Source organism: Protopterus annectens, chromosome 11.part0 (assembly GCF_019279795.1).
Source record: "Protopterus annectens isolate FY-2018-M chromosome 11.part0, PAN1.0, whole genome shotgun sequence".
Taxonomy (NCBI): Eukaryota; Metazoa; Chordata; order Ceratodontiformes; family Protopteridae; genus Protopterus; species Protopterus annectens.
The window spans coordinates 1,553,746,906-1,553,768,387 of NC_056745.1; positions in this window are offsets into that span (position 1 = coordinate 1,553,746,906).

Below are 21,482 nucleotides of genomic sequence, written 5' to 3' on the forward strand. Positions count from 1 at the left end.
ACTCCTACCTTCCTCAACTGTCATGCCTGACTGTCATATGTCTTCTGTCACACATTCCAGCCACCTCTTTGCTGGATACCCTCATTTCCTTTAACCTTCTTCCTGACAGATTGTTTCTGCTTTTCTGCACATGTGCCCGAACCATGGTAATCTATTCTCTTTGACCTTCTCTGCAATTGGAGCTACTTTGGCTTCCCCTCCATGTCTTTCTCTGCACCACAGTGTGAATCCTACACCTGTCTCTGACACTTCATCGCCATCACCTCTGTCTTCCTCAACTGCTCTGCCTTCACTAACCAGGTAGGTAGTAATAGTCACATCACCGTTTTGTACATCTTACTTTTCAGCTTCTTTGGCATTCTTTTGTCAGTCACTACCCTTGACATTCTGCGGCAGTTGGCTGCAGTCCTTCTGATTTTAGCTTTGACCTCCTCATTCAGACTTCTGTTCTCATCAGCCACTCTAACCAGGTACTTGAAGTTGTTAATCTGTTCCACTAGTTTCCCTTCTATCTCATTTCTAAGCTTTTTCTGAATAACTCCATTTTGCCATTACAACTGTCTTATCTGTGCTCAGTTTTATCCCATGTGCCTTCAGTTTTGCATTCTATTCCCCTTTCCTTTGCTGAAGTTCTTGCACAGAGGTTGCCTCTAATGCCGCAGTGTCTGCATATAGCAAAGCAGCTTTGTTGATCTGTGCTCTCTGAACAGTTTGCTACACCACTGAGTGGTTAACTCTGACATGGCACTCAGTCTGTGATCCATTTTCTCATGTCTTGAGGATACTGCACACCATAGTTTATGTCCAAAGTGGTTGGTCTACACAACACTTCCCCGTGGATCTGTGCTGCTACCCACAATTCTATTCTTGGAGAGTAGCAGTATTGCACAACTGTCAGCTATCTGCTTAGTCAACCAAATTTTGTCAACAAACAGATGTCAGCTAAAGTTACATTCATTCAAATTCAGCGCACTCCCATTCCCCAAGATTTTCTTCTTTTTCAGATCTGTAGGCAAAATATTACAAAATATTTTTATTTTCTGGCCCCCAAACCTTCACATTCTTGCTGATGTGCAGGCTCGTGCATGCAAAGACCTGCTACATCTTCTCATGTGCACCTCCACATTCCTGGACACTCTCCATGAAGGAAGCTATGGGCCAAAGTCATGCTCATAACTTGCGCCCTCCATTCCATGTACCTCTCTCTTCAGCAGCTAAAAGAAGTTCAGTAACCATATTGCCTGCAATCCCCTCAGAATAGGTGAACCAGCATTCGCTAGTCAAGTCTCCCCTCCCTTGTTGGTTTCTTAAGTACCTTTGTTGCTATCAGTAGTCTCAGCTCATCTGGGTCAAAGTCAGGGCTTTATCCCACTACAACAGAGCTGATATTTTTGTATCTTTTGACACTTTGTTTAATCCTAAAGATTTTGACACTTTGTTTAATCCTAAAGATTCTAGGATTGGATGTATATGAACAATTTTAGTATCATCAGGGTTGCCCTATAACTCTGCATTGTACTTCATGAGTTTGATGATATTCTGATAAATCATTGGAAGCTTTCAGTCCTTTTTTTGGGGTGGGGGGAGTAAATTTGTAAGCAATAAGCTTTAACAAATGTACAGAATCTAAACCATTAATGTCTCAATTTTGTATTGAGATATGCGACTAACAGGGCAAATTTAGTGTCACAATGAGTAGTACTCTGTTTATTGGATTATGGTGCTCACAACTGCCATTTCTAGCTGAAGGCTGAGTAAAGGCAGATAAAACTAGTTCTTTTAAAGAGTGGAATTTGGAATTCCTGCCTGCACTGTCAACAATGTGCAGTTTGGTTGGAGGTGACTTGACCATTGATCCAATAAGCCATGATTCACATATGGAAAGTTGTATGTGTATGTAGGCTGCACTGCTGACTACACAATGCAGTCATGCCAAAAGGCTTAAATGACACAGCACAACTATGTTGTTTTGTGTGTGTGTGTGTGTGTGTGTGTGTGTGTGTGTGTGTGTGTGTGTGTGTGTGTGTGTGTGTGTGTATGGGTGTATTCATTCCCCAATATTTTCTTATTTAATAGTATTTTCTTTTTCAGATCTATAGACAAAATATTACAGATCATGAGATGCTGCTCTGATCTTTTGTTCAATTTAAGTTTTACATCATAAATTCTGAGTACGCAGGTGCTGCACAAATTCAGTTTGTAAGTAATGATAAGCTGTTTAAAGTACACTGCTGTGTCTGTAACTTTAAGTCTGGTTGTGGTAGAATTTTGTATATTTTAAGTTTGTTTGTGCTAGCATTTCACTCTGGACATTTTTTTACTGTGCTTTTACATTTGGAGGACTGGGATTATTCACCTGGTCTATCTGATATGGGAAGCACATAAAAGGGATCTAAGTATTTTTTTCCACTTCTCTTATATAATGTGACTGTACTTTAGCAGTTTAAAAAATGTACTGTCTTCTGCTGCTTTAAGTAGTTAATTGGACTGTATTACATTGTATCAGTTAGTTGTAGGTAGTTTGTGTGGTCTTGTTACAGATGGGCTCCAAACCAGTTATTCTACATTAAGAATGTATTTTACTATACCCTTGTGGCAGAAGTGTGCTGATCTAACCTGTCTGAGTTAGGGACTACTGTTGGAAGTCTTATTGTGTGCATTTATGATTGGTGGTAAGCTTAAAACTTGTTTTTCTTTGCTCATATTTAAGCCTCGCATTTGCATGGGCTTTGGCATAAATACTCAGATATGCTCATTGTTTGGTGACTTTGCTACTTCTTCTTCTTCTTTCAGCTTTTCCCAGTTAGGGGTTGCCACAGTGGATCAGGGTGTCGAGTTGCCAGCCCGGTACCCAACCTTCCACAGAAGGCACACACACACACGCACTCATGCCTAGGGCCAGTTTAGAGTGTCCAATCCACCTACAGCACGTCTTTGGGATGTGGGAGGAAACTGGAGCACCTGGAGGAAACCCACGCGACCACAGGCAGGACATGCAGACTCCACACAGAAGGCACCCCAGCCGAGGATCAAACCAGAGAATCTCTTGCTGTGAGGTGATAACGCTAACCGCTGCACCACCGTGGCTGCCCCTGTTTGGCAACTTTGCTACTAATTGATGAAAATCTGTTTTCACCAACAATTCACTACTGAAAAAACAAAATAAGTTTTTTTGCACTTCTCTTATATACTATGATTATACTTTAGCAGTTTCTTAAGCTGTTTGCTGTTATTTTTGCAAATTATAGCAAAAAGAATTACAGTCTACTGCTGCTTTAAGTAGTTAATTGCACTGTATTACATTTTATCTCTTAGTTGTAGGGTTGTTGTAGGTAGTTTATGTGGTCTTGTTACACTTGGGCTCCAAACCAGCTATTCTACATTAAAAATGTTTTTTTCTGCACCCTACAGAGTTATAGGGCAAACTTGATGATGCTAAAATTGTTTGTGGCAGAAGTATGCTGATCTAACCTGTCTGAGTTGGGGATTACTGGTGAATGGCTTATTGTGTGCTTTTCTGATTGGTAGTTAGATTAAAACTTGCTTCTCTTTGCTCATATTTAAGTTTTGCATTTTCATGGTGCTGCTCTTTGCGCAGTGATGGTTAACAGTGCCCTGTATAGAGGCAAAAGACTAGAAGCTCAGTTTTGCCCTAAACAGCTGTTAGTGAAACCCTTCCAAGCTTTTTCTGCTGCTCTAGGAGCAACTCAGTTGCATTGCCTTATTAATCAACCTTAGCCTACACAAAGCATACGTCCCTCTTATAGTCTCAGCTTTACCCAGTACAGTCCTGTCAAAATAACCCATTGCATTTCCTAATAAAACATATAATTGCCTCATGTATACTGACAACTACTTACTCTTGAAACAAAAAATACTTTATCTGACAGATGTAGTTACACTATGAAATTGGAGGCAAAACTCTCACATAAAGACAAATTGAATGCTAAACAGGTTGTCAGCACACACATACACACACACACACACTTCCCACACTAAAGACATGACACATAAACCCACATATGCAGAGGTACTCACTAGTAACTTACAAAAAGATCAGAGGTCTCCCAAACGGAAACCGCTTACACACATAATGCAGAAAACAACCACAACACATAATAAGACACATACCAGTGTCTCAACAAACAAGCCCATAAGGTATAACACCACAAAACCTAATGTATTTAGGTGACTCCATTGTGAGACATACAGATATTCCTCTTACCAGGCCAGGATAAGGAGCGGGTTATGGTTAACTGCCTGTCAGGTGCCAGGATCACTCAAGCCCTCAAGTCATTAAACCACAAGTACCAGTATGACTCCATCAAAGTTGATATGGGGTTGAATGACTTGAGACGTACCTCACTGAAGAGATACATGACTGAGCTCTCAGTTTATGCGTCACAGGCAGGTATAAGCCTAGCCTTAAGCAGCATTCTACCTTCTTCAAGGATGATGCCACAATACAGACAAAAAATGTTTAACAATTGGCTTATCTTCTGGTGTCAATCCAAGGGGATCCAATATCTGTCAGCCTGGGAAAACATAGTCGACAGGCCACACTGCTTTGTCAGAGATGGTCTGCACCTGTCTACTCTAGGCTTTCAGATACTGTCAAAGGCATTAGCCACCCATATTGTCCCTTTTTTAGGCAGTGTCAAAATAACCAACCTCCCAGCATAACAAAATCCTCTCTAGATAAACTCAAGGTACTGCTGCTTAATGCTAGGTGTCTAAACAAAAAACTGCACTCCCTGGAAGCACTCCTCACTTTGGAAGATGCTGACATCTGTGCAGTCACCAAGACATGGTTTAAAGGTGCAGAAATCACCCTGGCCATGCAGCGCTTCAATGCCTTCCATATGTTTATAACACAAACTGAGCATGAAAGAACCAACGGAGGAGGTGTAGCCATCCTCATTATTGATAAGTACACCTCGATACTGGTCAAACAGTATGACTCTGTTGAACTACTCCATGTCCATATAACTATAGGCACAGACCCCTACCTTATAATAGCTAGCTGTAGGTCCCCCACCGTGAAACAGGAAAAGCATACTACATACCTGGACTTACAGGAGTCACTTGCCATACAGCCCAACACCTTACTCATGGGTGATTTTAATTATGCTACCATCGACAGGGAAACATACACAACCACGGTCTTGTAGTTTAGCAATGCAAATGCTCTGGAACAGCTAGTCAGCACACCCACAAGAGGCTCAAATGTCCTGGACATAGTATTCACTAACATGGGAGAGCCTTGCACCCCCTCCCATGTGATGTCCTCCCTGGTAAAATCAGACCATAAATCAGTCTTTTTCAATGTAATTATAAGACCAAATACACCATCAAGCTCAAAAACACAAGAATTTTTCAAAGACAAATTACCTCCTACTAGGTGATGGTATAAGAAGTTTCAAAGTCCCACGAATGCAGATAACATGGACTCCTATGCAGAGGTGTACACCAATGCTCTGCATAACCACTTAAGCAGTTGTTCAGGATTGGCTACACCTGACCAGATTAAAACCAGGTCTTGCTGAAAAAAACAAGCTTCCCTGGTGGACCTCTATTATAAGCAGGCTATACAACATCAGAAAGAAACTAATGTCCAAGAACAAGAAGGAACTGGCTCAGGAGAGGAAATCCCTCTCCAGCTTAAACAAGTCAGGGATCTTGTCAAATCCTCCAAAGCTAATTGTGAAGCAAAAATAGCCTCCCTAGCTAAGGGTGATCACAAGGCTTTCTTTACCTACATCCGAAATCTAAAAGGGAATACCCCGCTATGCACTGAACTGGTTGTGGATGGCACCACCCATACTTAAGCATAGTCAATAGCCAATCTGCCAGCTAAAAGATTTGGAGTAAACTTCACCCGCTGTCCCCTCTAGTCTTCCCCCAAAGTATACCCGAAACCAATCCTCAGCCTATTTTCTCAAGAGGCCAGGTCAACTTGGCACTGTCCAAGCCCAAAAACATGGTATCAGTGGGACCAGACAACATCCCAGGTTGTCGTTTAAACAACTTAAAACATGATCCCTGTTTAACCACAACCTGTGAACTGGTTCTGTTGCAGTGGAATAGAGGACAGCAACACTAATCCCTCCACATAAAGGGGGACCATCAACTGACCCTGGGAATTATAGGCCCATAAGCTTGACTAGCCTCATCTGCATGGCCATGGAAAGAATCATTATGGACCTTATTAACAAGGATATAGGTAATATCCAGACTCTGGACCCAACCCAGTTCTGATTCATTAAAGGTAGATCATGCCTGTTAAACATGGTTGACTTCTTCGAGAAAGTCACCAATGCCCTAGACGAGGGAAAGATAGCACATACTACCTATCTTGACATAACCAAGGCATTTGAAACAATCCCCTACTCAGGTACTATAGATAAGCTCTTCAAACTGGGAATTAACCCCAGCATTACCAGATGGGTAACCAAGTGGCTCACCAACAGGACACATACTGCCTAAGTGGGTGACTTCACTTCAAGCAAAAGACCAGTCACCAGTGGCATACCACAGGGTTTTGTGCTGGGCCCCTTACTGTTCAGAACTTATTAGTCAGGAGTCCAAGCAAACTTAGATGGCCTGTGTTTGACCAAGTTCACTGATGATTGCAAATTGGGAGCAATCATTGAGTCCCCCATGATGTTAATATATTGCAGAAAGGGTTAATGCAGACAAATGATTGGTGCCAAAGCTGCAAAATGCAAAAAAAATGCATTATTATTCCCTTTGGGAAAGCTGACATCCCTGCTAATTGTATTATAGACAGCACCCCCATAAGTGTAGAACCAGTGGTACATGAGCTGCGTATTCAGGTTGATAGCAATCTGAACTTTGGCCACCACATCGACAGTAGTGAGGAAATCCTTCTTTGTGGCACATCTTATAAGTAAAGGCATAGCATATAGATCTGCAGATGTTATAATTCCATTGTACTCAACCGTCATCAGACCAATAATTGAGTACAATGCTCCTTTTTGCCTGTACCTCACCAGACACCTGCGACAATTGGAGAGGCCACAGATGTTTCTTACCAAGAAATTACAGGGTACACAAAACAAGTCTTACGGGGAAAGACTGAAAGCCATGTCACTGTATTCAGTCTCCTACAGGTTGTTAAGAGGTGACCTGTGCCTGGTTTACAGGGCAGTCTCTTGTCCGGCCTGCATGGAAATGCTACACATTCATAAATCAAACTGCATGAGAGTCACTTGCTCCAAGGATTTTAACCTAGCCTCTGGCATGAACAAGTTATGCTGGAGAGATAGATACATCTCCCAGAGATTGCCACTTATCTGGAACAAGCTTCCAGTTCACGTGAAACATAGCCGCTCCCTGACCCTCTTCAAATGCAACCTAGATCAATGTATGGGTGACCGTAAATTCACTCCTGGGGTAGCACACATGTCCCTGCTGGACAGAGAAGTATTACCTACCATACACCATTACCTCTGCAAAATTCACTCACCTAATCACTGACAATTGGGCACCTGGTGACAAATATGGCTAGGCTTGTAAGGGCTCTAGGGCCATTAGCATAGTAACCTTCTATGAACCTATGAACCAATGTACTGTGTAATTTTTTTCTGAGCAAAATGCTAAAAGTAACAACAGCTTCTCCCCTCCCATTGTAGCAGGTGCTGAAGTGGTTTGAAGGGAGTAAACATGCAGTATGCAGCACTATATCACCTCTGTATACTTTACCAGATGACACATGGGTGGAGAATACTTTGGATTTTAAGAAATACAGGGACTGCACTTCACACAGCCCCACACTGGATAAGGCCCTTCAGGAGAAGGTTGCTTTTAATACCAAGGACCACATCTACAAAGATGTTGCATATATAAGTTCAGAAATATTTTTGTACATAGGTGGTGACTTAAAAATCATATTTACCAACAAGTAAACGAAGTTCAGAAAAGAAGTGCAGTCATTACAAAACAAGTCAATCTACAGAACAACATAAATAAATTCATATTACAGGCAGGCTTTTTTACAGTACAGCAACATTTTACACTTAAGTACAGTGTTCTTTCTAAACAGGATGCTGGTAAAGTAACTAACAAAAATAAAGCTGTACTTACAGAAACTTCCACACAGAAGACTATCTCTGTTGCTAATTCCAGCAATAGAGAGGTAACAATAAAACAGCATCACCTTCTCCCCAAACAATAACTACAGACAGCTTCTTCTCTTAAGGGCCAGGTTCCTTCTGTCATAGGGATACCGTCTAGATTGCACTCCTTCATCCTACGTAACCCCAAATAGAATCCTACCTGAACCATCCTAATACCAATGTAGCTTCTCCCCTAATATCCTTGTTTGTTTTTCAGCTAAACTCCTTAAAGGGACCATCAAGCACTATACTATCTGACCAATTTTAGCTAGCATTTTTAAAAGTACCAGTCACCACTATACAACATGACCCCTTCAGCAGAGAAGCAGCAGCTAGGCTGTATGCACAGGACAGCAAATCTTCATTAAGGTGGCTGTAACCCAAGTGACAGATTATCTTAAAAATAAAAGGCTGAAGGTTCAGTAATCATCAATATAACATTGGGTTGGTGATCTTATGACTAAATAACTATTGAAGGGAGCATGTTTGTGTTCAGGGCAAACTTTTTCCTGAAGAGATAATATTTCAGGGTGATGAGGATGCACTTAATACCTTAATGAACATTCTCTGTCTATAGCCAAGTAACATTTCATGGCATTACTAAGCTTCCCACTAATATTGCAAACAGGGTGTTTCTTCCCTTCCACAACCTGAGATAAAACTGCAACATATGCCTACCTCCAAGGCATCCCGATGTACTAGAAATTGCTTTGACAAGTCAGGAGTTATGAGTACAGTCTCTGACAATAGCATTTGCTTTAGACATATAAATGTTCTGTTGCATTTGTCCACTTTACTGTCAATGGAGCTGTGCCTTTAGACATATAACTCAGGCTTTAGGTAACAATTCACAAAATTAGGAACAAACTTTTAATAATAGCAAGTAAGGCCGAAAAAAGCTTTTGCTTACTTTTTTAGTGGTTGGTATCATCCAATTGCTTTCACTTTATTCAGCCTGAGATTTTACAAGCCACAATCTATCACATATCCCAAACTGCAGCTTCTGACATCCATGACTTGCACTTAGCAGAATTGACCGTTATGAGTTTAAAATGGCTTAAAGTTTGGATAGATGGCTCTCCGAATCATAAATAAATATTATACTGCCATCCAGGAAGGCTGCTAATTATATGGTGTGGGTTCTAAGGATTCTGTTCATCAGCTTCAGCAATGCTGCAGGCATTTTACACAGACCAAAATGCAGTACTTTAAAATGCATGAGTCCATTATTTATGAAAAATGCTATATACCCTAGCATCCGCAGCGTCCAGGATTTACCAGTAGCCCACAGTCAAATCTAATGTAGACAGAAGTCTAGCCTTGCCCAGTTTATCAGTCAGTTTGCCACTTGGAACATAGGATATGAATAAAACTTAGATATGCTGTTGAGCTTCCTAAAGTCATTGCAAAACATCATAGACTCATCATGCTTGGGTAACAGTATAATGGAACTTTTCTATTTACGTTGGTATTCTTCTATAATCTACAAACTCTAAAACTGTAAGGCAGTCAGCACAGTACTAAAAACAACAAAACAATACAAATTTTATGCACATAAATGCAGAATAAACATGTATCACACAGAAACAGTAAATATTTTCATCAACAGATGTATTAATCAAGACTCAGACTGTTAAAATTCAGAACATTAGTTCTCTCATTTAAAACATCACATGACTGAACCTAACCAATCTCATCACATTACTAATATTTTAATTACATTCCCATTATTTACAAAATACACTTAAAGTTCTCTGTATCATTAAGACACAAACTTGCAAAAGGATTTAATTTCATCTACCAGTTTAATTCCTTAACTTCCAAGCAGTTTTCTCTGTCTCATTCTCTCACATTTTCCTTCAGATGGTCCACAATAAAAGAAACAATACTTATATCTCAGACAAACAAGGAAATGCCTAAACAGATCATTCAAAGTATCTTTTTTGGAAATGGCATATATGTCTTTATAAATTCACAGACGTAATGCCCATATACTCTTTTCAATATAAAAATGCTTACATCCACTGTACTTTGCAATGTAGGCACAAGTGGTGCTATCTTTAATACAAATATATTACTAATTTTTTTAGAGTTAATGCAACAAGGTTATATTAATTATAAAACGTATGAATTTCTTATATTTTGTTTATCAAAATTACATAAGAATGAAATCGACCCCCTTTAGAACAAATAGTTTCATCTGCTGGTTTGGTTATTAAGAGTATTTCCATTTATATAGATCATTTAATTAATCCTGTAATACAAAAGTTGACCTCTTACATTTAGGAATCTAATGGAGGGTAAGTGTTTTTATTTATACTAGAAGCATAGTCACTGTATACATCTAACTATTGAAGATCTTCAATATTTTAGATTTTTTTCAAACTAAATATACTACATGGGATGATAATAGTGTTAGTACAATTTGTTTGTTAATGGATATTATTCTCAATTTTTTTTTAATTTTTAATAAAATTTATTATCAGTACATTAAAGGGTTAGCCATGGGAGCTGCTTTAGCCTCATCATATACAAACATCATTATTGGCTTCTGCGAGAATGAGATTTTGAATAAAGTGACAGACTTTGGACACATTACATTCTATGTTCGTTTTGTAGATGACCTCTTTTTTATATGGAGTGGAACCCATGATGACTGATGGTTTTGAATAATATTAACGGTAGCACCACTTTTTTGAAATTTGAAATGAGCAGACTAGGTACTGATCTTATTATTTTTTTGGATGCCAACATTAAAATTAATGATGTTTTTAAAACATTTCAGAGTACTTTGTTTAGAAAGGAGACAACTGTTAATAATTATTTGTCTTACGATAGCAATCATCCAATGTTTATTAAGAATAATATTTCTAAAATCAATTTATCAGGGCTTCTATGCTTTTAACATATGATATTTTTAGAGAAATGAAAACTATTAAAATGTTTATAGCCAGAGGCTATAAATCTGGTAGTTTGGATGTTATGATACAGGATGTCTTAACTAAAATACAAACTGAATATTCACCAATTTTAAGAAAAAATTTTAAAAGTAATTGACAGGACAATAGAAGTGTGTGTATATTTAATCAAGTATTTTGTTGTATTGATCTTTAGTTAATGCTATGTTTTTATCATCTATTTTGAATAATAATTAGAATATTATAAAGAGAAATCCAGATTTATATAAGATGATTGGAGTAAAACCCAATATATATTTTTTTTTAAATGCATACTTTAAGGATATTTTGAACAGAGATTATATTAAGGTAGATTTGCATTATACTAACAACAATAATGGCACTTTTTTCTTTTAGTATTTTTAAAGCTTTCCAATTTATGTAGAAAATAAGTTAATAATTTTGGGAAACCATAATTATACCATGCAGTCTAACACTAGATTTACATGTGATACTGAAGGGTTAGTCTATATTGCTCTATATGAGGGATGTGAGGCATATGATGTGGGTATGACGACCAGACAGTTTCTTATAAGAATTGTAGAACATCTTTATGACATTAGGACACAAAATGTCAATAATGCATTCTACAGACATTTGTTAGAACAACCTGAACATAAGAAAACTACATTTTTTTGACTGGAATTAGTTCATAAAAATGTCCACAAAGGTAATTTTAAAAACATAGCTGAATGAAAAGACCCTTTGTGGCAGTTAAAACTGCAAGCAGACAAATATCCTGGTTTAAATGGGACAGTAAATATTAAAAGTTTCTTAAAAGATAGAAGGTTGAAGAAGTTATAATTTTAAGTGATTTTATTATACATATTATGTTTTAGTACTTGACATTTTTCCTTAATTAACTAATTAACTCATTTATCAATTTGTGCTTATATAACCATATGTTTATGTAATTTCCATTACTCTGATGAAGTCTGCTTTGTATTTTGAGGACAAAAGTGCTTAGTAAACTTTTTATTGCTGCCTTGTGTGCTTTTTGTTGTGTTGTTTATAATTATAATATAGATCTTTAAATCTATATTTGCAATTCCATTACATAGTTGCACTGCATTTTGTTATTTAAGTGGTCTAACTGTTGATATTAAACCCTAGTTCCATTGTTATGTACTGAATGCATGTTGGACTAGTTCAGGACTAATGTTTGAATTAAGGCAGTTCCAGGCTAGTAATCTCAGACCTAAGGTTCTAATGGTTTTCTCCTCCCGCCCATTATATTGGAGTTACATTCTTAAATCCAGTGTATCTGTTGTTGTCTGCCATTTATGATAATTTGGCAACATAATCTCCTCCCTCTCCTCATTTATTGGACATTGACAATAAGCACATAAGTATCAATTTGCAAAGCCCCACCCCTTAAACTACTCACCAGACTAAAAGACCTATGATAAATTGCTTAGCATTGAGTGTGCTGATACTGCTTGGACTGATTTTACTATTAGCAGGTTAGTGGTTTGTATTGAACTTTAAATACTCAGCAGGAAGTTCACCCAAATATTATCCTAAGCAAAACAAACTCTGAGCAGTTATAGTCACCCCTGAACCCAGAGTCATTCCTGATGGAATCATAAACCAGCATTTGCCCTCAATTTCTCTAGTGAGCCTGATATAGATGGGTATCTTGAGTCAATGTAAGAACTGCCCCATGCTGTCTGATTATCTATTACTCAAACAGAATAACACAGTGTGTGAGAGCTGTACATATATATAATGTCCTTAGATACAAAAATTTCACACACAGTAAACTCAGACTTCCAAAACGTAACATAACACAGGCTCCAAACAGAGTCAGCAAGTTAAGCCTACCTCTTCACATAGCAGAGAGAGTCCAAAAGTCATGGATGCTGTGCACATAAGGCAAACATCGACGCAGCCAAACATTATTGTTATTGGCGATGCCGTTATAAGACATACAGATATACCTCTTCCCAGTCAGTAAGGAAACAGAGACAGTAAGTTTCTTTTCTAGAGCCATGATCCATCAGATCATGCATTCAAGTCCTCAAACAACAAGTACCGGTATAACTCTGTCATAGTTCATGCTAGTGCCAATGACTTGGGGTGTATCTCCCTGGGCTATATGAAGGAGCTCTCAGGTTATGTGCCCCAGGCAAATATGAACCTAGCATTGAGCAGCATTCTACCTTCTCCAAGGATTATGCCATGATATGAGCAAAAAATAACTGAATTCAATAATTGGCTTAGTGTTTTGCATCATTCAAAGGGGGCCCAGTATTTATTTGTCAACCTGGGAGTATATGATCGATAGACCATTTTAGTTCACCAGGGATGGCCTGCATATATCCCCCTGTGGTTTCGATTATTGGCAGAGACATCATCCTCCCCCATTGTGCACTTTTTAGGCAATACCAACCTGATAAACCTACAAACATAACAAAACAAGCAAAGGAAAATATGGCAGTGTTACGGATCGATGCTAAGAGCCTAAACAAAAAGCTCCACACCCTACAAGCACTTCTCACCCTGGAGGAAATTGACCTATTTGTAGTGACTGAGATATGGTTTAAAATGGTGGATAGCACTCTGGCTGTACAAGTCTATAATGCCTTCCACATGCTTAGGCCAGCTACTGCATATGTGGGGAAAAAGGTGGAGGTATTTCAAGCGTAATCTGGCAGAGATTCACATCAAGGCTGGTAAAACAACATGGTGCATTAGAGCTTCTTCATGTCCAAATAACCATCAGAAAGGTCCATCCCATCTATTAGCTAGCTATAGAATCCCCTCTATGATCAAAAAAGCCACATTGCCTATCTACATCAACTAGAATATCACTAAATAGTGAGTCCAATACCATTTTCCTAAGTGATCTAAACGATTCATCTATATACTGGGAAGCCTACACTCTCACTAGTGCACAACCACAGAGATTTCTGAGCTTTGTCAGTACAAATGCCCTGGAACAATTAACCACAGTACCTACTAAATGGAATAACATCTTGGATCTTGTTCTTACTAATATAGGGGCATTTTGCACCATCCCCTTGCATACCTTCATGACTTGTTAGGACTGACCATAAAGCCACCTCCTTTGAAATTAAACTGAAACCAGAGATCCCTTCCACTTGAGGTTCCTTTACAACTCAGGAGTTTAATAAAATCCACCAAAGTCAGGTTTGAGGCTAAAATAGCTACCCATGCCACACAAGGCACCTTCCTACCCAGTACTTATGGATTTACTGTTTATCAGCAAGCCAAATGGTATCAGAAATATTCTGTCTACGGATCTAAACCTGTTATGCAACATAAACAAAACAGTTTGGAGGGACAGGTATGTCTTGCAGAGAATACCACTGGAATAGACTCTCCATCCTTGTGAAACAAAGCTCATCCCTGTCCATATTCAAAAGCAGCTTGGATCTGTGCATGGGAAACAGAAAATTTACCCCAAGACTTCCCATTTTAGTACTAATGGAGAGAGACATCTCCTAAATGTTTTATCCCATGCATGAGTCACCTCAAATTATCTATGGTATGATCCCAGTTATTTTCATTAGGGGTAATATATAATTATCGACCATGGGATGGATAAGGTCAGTCATTAATACCAAATGGTATAGGTTATTTCAAGCACAAAATGGGAATATGGGTGGGCTTAAAATGGCCCACAAGGGCAGCTAGCCTAGTATCAACCTATGAAACTATGAACTATGAACCTATATGTATTTTAATATATGTATATATATATATATATATATATATATATATATATATATATATATATATATATATATATAAATATATATATAAAACCTTTCCTGCATTTTCAGTATAGCTCCGCAATGAACAGTTTTCTTCTGAAAACAAATTTGATTCCTCCCAGACCACCTTAGAAAGGAACTGGGGCTGTATAGATGGTAAATCACATGAGAGTGTATGTCTTTGTACCTGAGTATTAGTGTGATCAAAGCTACAACTACTTTAAAAACTTACTAAATAAAACTACACACTGTACTTCATCATGTATATTTTTTATGGAGTACACAGATTTCAGGGAAAAAATAAGCAAATTACTTCCATACGTGAACATTCATGATCTCATTTAGTTTTATAAACAGGTCAAATGGTGTTTAATGAATGGAATGATATATTTAGCTCATTGGTGCATGAGTGATGTAGTAATGAGAACATTCAAAGCTGACATTGACTGGTTGGATGTAACTGAACTACAGACATTTTTTTTAACTTCTGTGGGATAATGTCTTTTAAGAGGCATATTATCATAACTTGCACTCAGTACTGAGAGACGTTTTCCTTAATCAGTGATCAAAAACAGAGTACAATGTTACAAGTGATAGAAAAGAGGTACAGTTAAAGTAATTTCCTTGGTGAGACAGACAACATAAGTCTGTGTGTTGACTGGGGGTAGGCTAATTTGAAGATTCAGACTTAAGGTTATTAAACTTCTGATGAACATCTGCTATACAGCTGCTTGTTGTTCACAAAATTAATGTTGAGTGTCACCATATGCACTATAGAATGACATTCTTTACTGAGAAACAGCTGTTGATTATAAGGCAATGATTTAGCTGTGGTTCAGAAATTAACTTCCTTCTAGCTCAGTCCCCAAATTAACCTGTCCTGTGTTTAGTCTGGCAGGTGTTTTCTGATTAAAGGCTCAGAGAAAATGGAAAAGTAAGACACTGGATATCTATCCATTCATAGAAAACCATATGTCCTTTACTTCTTCAGTCCACTCCAGTCATTCGTTCTATAAATATGCATTTTTGTTTTGCCAGAGTACATTCTATGACTTTCATCAAAAGGAACTCGTGTTGCTCATAGCAACGTATCATTCATAGTTGCTGTCACCTTGGTACTGTTCCCTTTTCAGTTTCTTCTTTTTAATTTCTGTCTGCTGTTATTTTCTAAGGCGAGAACGTATTACTCTTCAGTTCCAATGACATGGTATATACATTTGCAAACACTTAGAACTGAATTCTTTCTTACACTTTTGTTAAAGAATACACATCCATATCTCCAGAAGGTTTTTCATCTACATTTTTTTTTCACTTCACATGACACACTTGGTAATTTATTATTTGAACCATTTTTATCTACACTGTCAGTTTCTCTCCTAAAATGCAGTGTAAGGGATTCAGTTTTGTCTAAGAGACTTGGTTCTGTATAAGGGACTCAATTCCGGACTCACTATGCCAAAGTCTAACCAGGGAAAAAAATAAAGAGCCATAAATGACTCCGTTTCTGTGATCAATGACCATTTGATTGGAATCGAACTGTCTGATCACATCTGTTCAAATTTACACTTGTTTGAGGCCATGCAATTGTAATGCATATATTGTGGCTCACCAAGTTCGCAGATGACTGAATACTGGGAGCTATTATAGATTCCCTGCAAGACACCAACATCTTGCAAGAGGATTTAACACCCAGATGATTGTTGCCAAAGCCATGGCTGAAAACTCAATGCCAAAAATTACATTATAACGCTCTTTGGGAAACTATCAACCCAAGTTAATTGCTCTACAAATTAAACACCCCTAAGATTCAACCCAGTAGTAAGTGATCTGGAAGCATATATAAACAGCAATCTGGCCTTTGACCTACACATAGCTAAGATAGTAAGAAAATTATTATATGTTGTCCAACTTATAGATAAGGGTATGGCATCCAGGTCCAAGTAAGTTATAGTACCACTCTACTCAGCCCTTATCAGACCCATTGAGTACAATGCCCCCTTTGGCATGTACCTAACCAGTCACTTGCAACAGCTGAAAGGGTGACACAAGTTTTTCACCAATAGAATTCTGAATATGAATACCCTGTCATACACTGATCACCTAAAGGGTCTGTCTCTGTATTCAGTCTCCTACAGGCTGCTGAGAAGGGATCTTTGCCTGGCTTACACAGCTTCTTCAGACTCAACCCTGATGGATCTGTTGCACATGTGCATAACAAGAAGCACCAGAAAGATTAGCTCAAGAGATCTGAACTTCACTTGCGACAAAGAAAAAAAGCTGCAGAGACAGATATGTATCCCAAAGGATTCCCACACTATGGAATAGGCTTCCCATCCATGTAAAACAGAGTTCATCCCTGACCCTATTCAACCAAAACCTTGACAACTGGGTGGGAAATCATAAATTTACCACTGGTCTGGCCCCAATGTCCCTTATGGACAAAGGTGTCAATAAGAAAAGTATTATCCTAACTAACCACCCCACACAAATCCCTTATTTATGTCCCTACTAATATGCGCTCCATATAGTTGTCCATGATACTCGGGATCCAAATGGGTTTTGGGTGCACAGCTAGGCTTATAAGAACCCTAATGGTTATTAGCTTAGTAACAGCTTATGAATATATGAATACAAATTTACCACTGTTTACATTCAGGAGATTTTTTTTCTCCATTATTGCAAGACAGTGAAGTCGGTATAAGTAAGTAAGAGGATGTTTAGACGAAGCCCCCCACATGTAGGTTAAGGAGGCATAACCACTAAAAATGTTTTCTTTAAATGATTAGAGGTGGTTGTTAGGTAAGTTGTGTTCTCAATCACTTGCTGTGGAATTCGTTTATGAGCAATTATTTCTCTACAGTTTAAAGAGGAAGCTGATTGATCTCCTATTGGCTGTCTCCAGGTTTTCAGATTCTGTATTGTTCTTTCTTATTTCACTGAAGCTTAGAATAAATTAGCCATTTCCTGGTAGATGTCAGAAAATATTGATAGCCAACTTTCACTTTTTCTCCCACAACTGCAAATATGTTCACATTTACTATATCCTTCATCTTTTAGTCTTGCGTGTAACGTACACAATACTGAATTTCCTTATGTGAATGCGATATCTGAAAATCAAGTTCCTAGCTCATCCTTTTTAGCATCAGTGGTAATATATATTAACATCAACAAGTGCACCTTCCGCTGTAAAGTTGAAGTAATTTGTCCACTGCAGATGCCAAAAAAGAAAGAACCAAGAGACACTCTACTCATAACCTACTCTTGCACATTGATTACAATGCTGTCATGTCTGAGGTCCTGCATTTGTACCAGTTCCCACTCCATTTTAATATGACCTAATCAAGCTTCAAACATATAATCATTTTTAATGTAACCCCTCCCCCCATGCCTTCTCCTCCTTATCAGTTCTTTGGGAGACCACGTATAAGGAAGTCAACAATTCTTTCTTTATTTCTATTTTCAGAAATTAACTGTTGTAAAGATCTGAGGGTCATGATATCTTCTACATTTGATTTGAGGATCATACTAACATGATTTGATGTAAAGCATTGAAACAATTGGGCTTCATAATCCAAAAATGTATTTATTTATTATTTATTTAATTATTTCCAGTTTGATTACCAGGGAAGCCCACTGGGCCCAGAGCCCATTTTTAGTGGAGGCCCAGGGAGAAAAGCTCCATGAAACAGATTACATTAAAGATAGCAGTCCAATAAAAATAAAAGTACAAGGACAAATACTTATTGAATAATACAAAGCGTGAGCAATATTGCCCATAGTGGAAAAATATCGTGCAGAATATTACTAGAAGGGATGTTAAATGTTTACCTACTTTATACAAAATATATGCAAAACAAGTTTTGGAATATAATAGAGCTTTCTGTTCATATAGTGCTGAGCAACTTAAAAGCCTGGAACAGGTTGAAACGAAATTTAGTAAAAAGCTAACAATAGTTAAATATCTGACTTATATGAAGAGATGAAGAGTTCTGAATTAATATTCAGAACCATTATGCTACAGAGGCAAGGATGGCCCATGTTAGTGAGTAGATAGTTCAGCCAGCAGGGTCGGTGAGAGCTTACATAGCTGATCATTACAAATCCTTCAGTAAGGTTAGTTTATTACAAAGATATCTGGATTCTACACATTGCACAAAAAACTGACATTGTTCATTGTTAGTCCTTTTAAATCCTGCTCATTAGTGGTCATCTGGGAATGTATGTGTGAATTCTGCTTGGAAATCTTCTATCTTCCAATCTGGAAAAAACAATAAAAGAGCCAGAAGGGACCCACAACAAACCTCAGCCTTTATTAAAAATTGAGCGCTTTCATCCCGGTATTGTGGACTTATTCAGAATAAAAAACAAATTCAGATTCCACCTTTTATACACTTTTTTTAACCACCTAATTAACCAATTAACTTCTTAAAATGCTAGTACAGCTAATCATAAAAATATTGCAATTTCAACAGATGCCAAGTGGGGATATATGTCGCACGTCTTTAACACCATAAGCCACACAGGTCTGATAAACAAGTTGTAGTTTGTTTTATTTTTTTCACAAACTTTATTAACACCATATAACAAAACCAAAAGAAAACTTCAACAACTGCAGCAATAGAATTTGTTAGTACAAAATACATAATGTGCTAGGAGTGCATTCACATTTACTCTGATGACAAATCAGGCTTCAAACAATGTCCATTAAAAATCAAATAACAAATAAATATATTTATTAGCTATAAACATAGTGAAGTACAAATCTCAGAAACTGAATGGTAGGAGTATACATGATGTCCCACAGACTTTCATTACAAAGTTCCGGACCAACTCATTTCAACATAGGGTACTACATAGTTACCTAGAACAATTAAACCAAGAGTTTACACAGCTTGCCACTCCCATCTGGTTAGTGAGGATAAAGCAATGGTGTGTTTACTCCTCTGTTTGATCCACATTCCCCCATCAATAATCTGCTTATCTATGGAACTACATTTTTAGGTCCAAAAGGTCCAATAAGGAAGAAAAAAAGTTACTGGAGGAAATTGTTTCCAACAAACTTATCAGGGTAATGAAACCAGACAAGGGAGGGGGGTTAGATGTAATGGATGGAATTGATTACATTGATAGGATGTGTCTTATTTTGTTCATGGACACCTATGAGGAAGTGTCGAAGAATGAATTGAACATTGCCTATAGGAACATTAGATTGACTTCAGAGCAAATGTTTTTAATGATGAGGTAACCCTTCAAGAATACAATTTTGCAATGGTTTCCCATCCATGGATCCGGACTATTTTCAGGATCCCCAAAATACATAAAAATATTAATGATCCCCCCTACATCCTATAGTAGATGCTAAAGGGTCTATTACCTTTTCTATAGCAAATTTTTTTCATCATCTTAAATGTGCCCTGGGCAAACATGAATATATTTATAAAGATTCCTGGGATTTTTTTTATCTAAGATTAGTCAGGATATCTATTCTGATGATTTCATTTTAGTTACCATTGATGTAAATGATTTATTTTCAGTTATACCCCATTAAGAGAGAGTGGACTTGTTTTTTTATTTTATTTGTGAGAATGCTGTTTTTTTCTAGTAGAAGGGCTTACACTATGAGAGGGTTAATGGAATTGGTTTTGGAAAACAATTTCCTAATTTTTGGAAATCAGCTTTATAAACAGATTAAAGGTGTAGCAATTGGGGCAGCATGTACCCCCATTTTTGCTAATATTGTATTGGCTCAATGGGAGAAATTGTATGTTCTTTCCTCTAGATATAGTGATTGTTGGGCATTACATGAGAGATTTTTAGATGGCTTAGGTATTTTTGGAAAAAGGGGTGGCCTTAATAAGAGAATATTTTGATTATATTAATGCCTCTACCAAATTTCTAAAGTTTACTATGGAGTTTGATTCTTTTAAGGTCAATTATTTGGATGTGACCATTTATAAAGATACTATAGAAATGGAGTTTATATCTACTTTATATTGGAAACCTACATATTCAAACTCTTTGTTACATTATTCGAGCTGCAATCCACTCCATCAAAAGAAAGCCCTTGTAAAGGGGCAATATGTCCAACTAGCTAGGATGGTCTCTAAGGATGATATGTTTATAGAACAATGTTTGATTTTAAAAAGATGTTCTTTAAAAGGGGTTACCCTACTGGTTTTGTCAATGATATTTTGAAGAGGTAGAGAAGAAAAGACATAATGGAATTTATCAACCCTTTTAGGGTCAAAAGATAGGCTTTGTGATGTAAGGAGGGTTAACTTCAATGATGGGAAGACAATGTGGAATAAAACATGCATTATTCCTTTTATTCAAGATTTGTTTTACCATTTCAAGAATTCACAGAGATAATTGGAAGTTGTTTAGCATGGATTTGGACAACCTTAATACAGTGGGAGAGAAGCCCATGATTGTTTATTATTAAGAAACCGGTTTTAAGCAGATGTTGGAGAAGACAGGGGGTACTGGAAATAAAAGGCAGATGTCCAAATGTGCAAATTGTGCCCAATGCACTATATTTTAGTAGTAGGTGCTGTTAGTATTAGGGGACAAATGAATTTCAACATCCAACACAAGTTTTATTTTTTTTTTCAAAAAGAGTGGTTTATACTGCTAAGTGCCAGATGTGT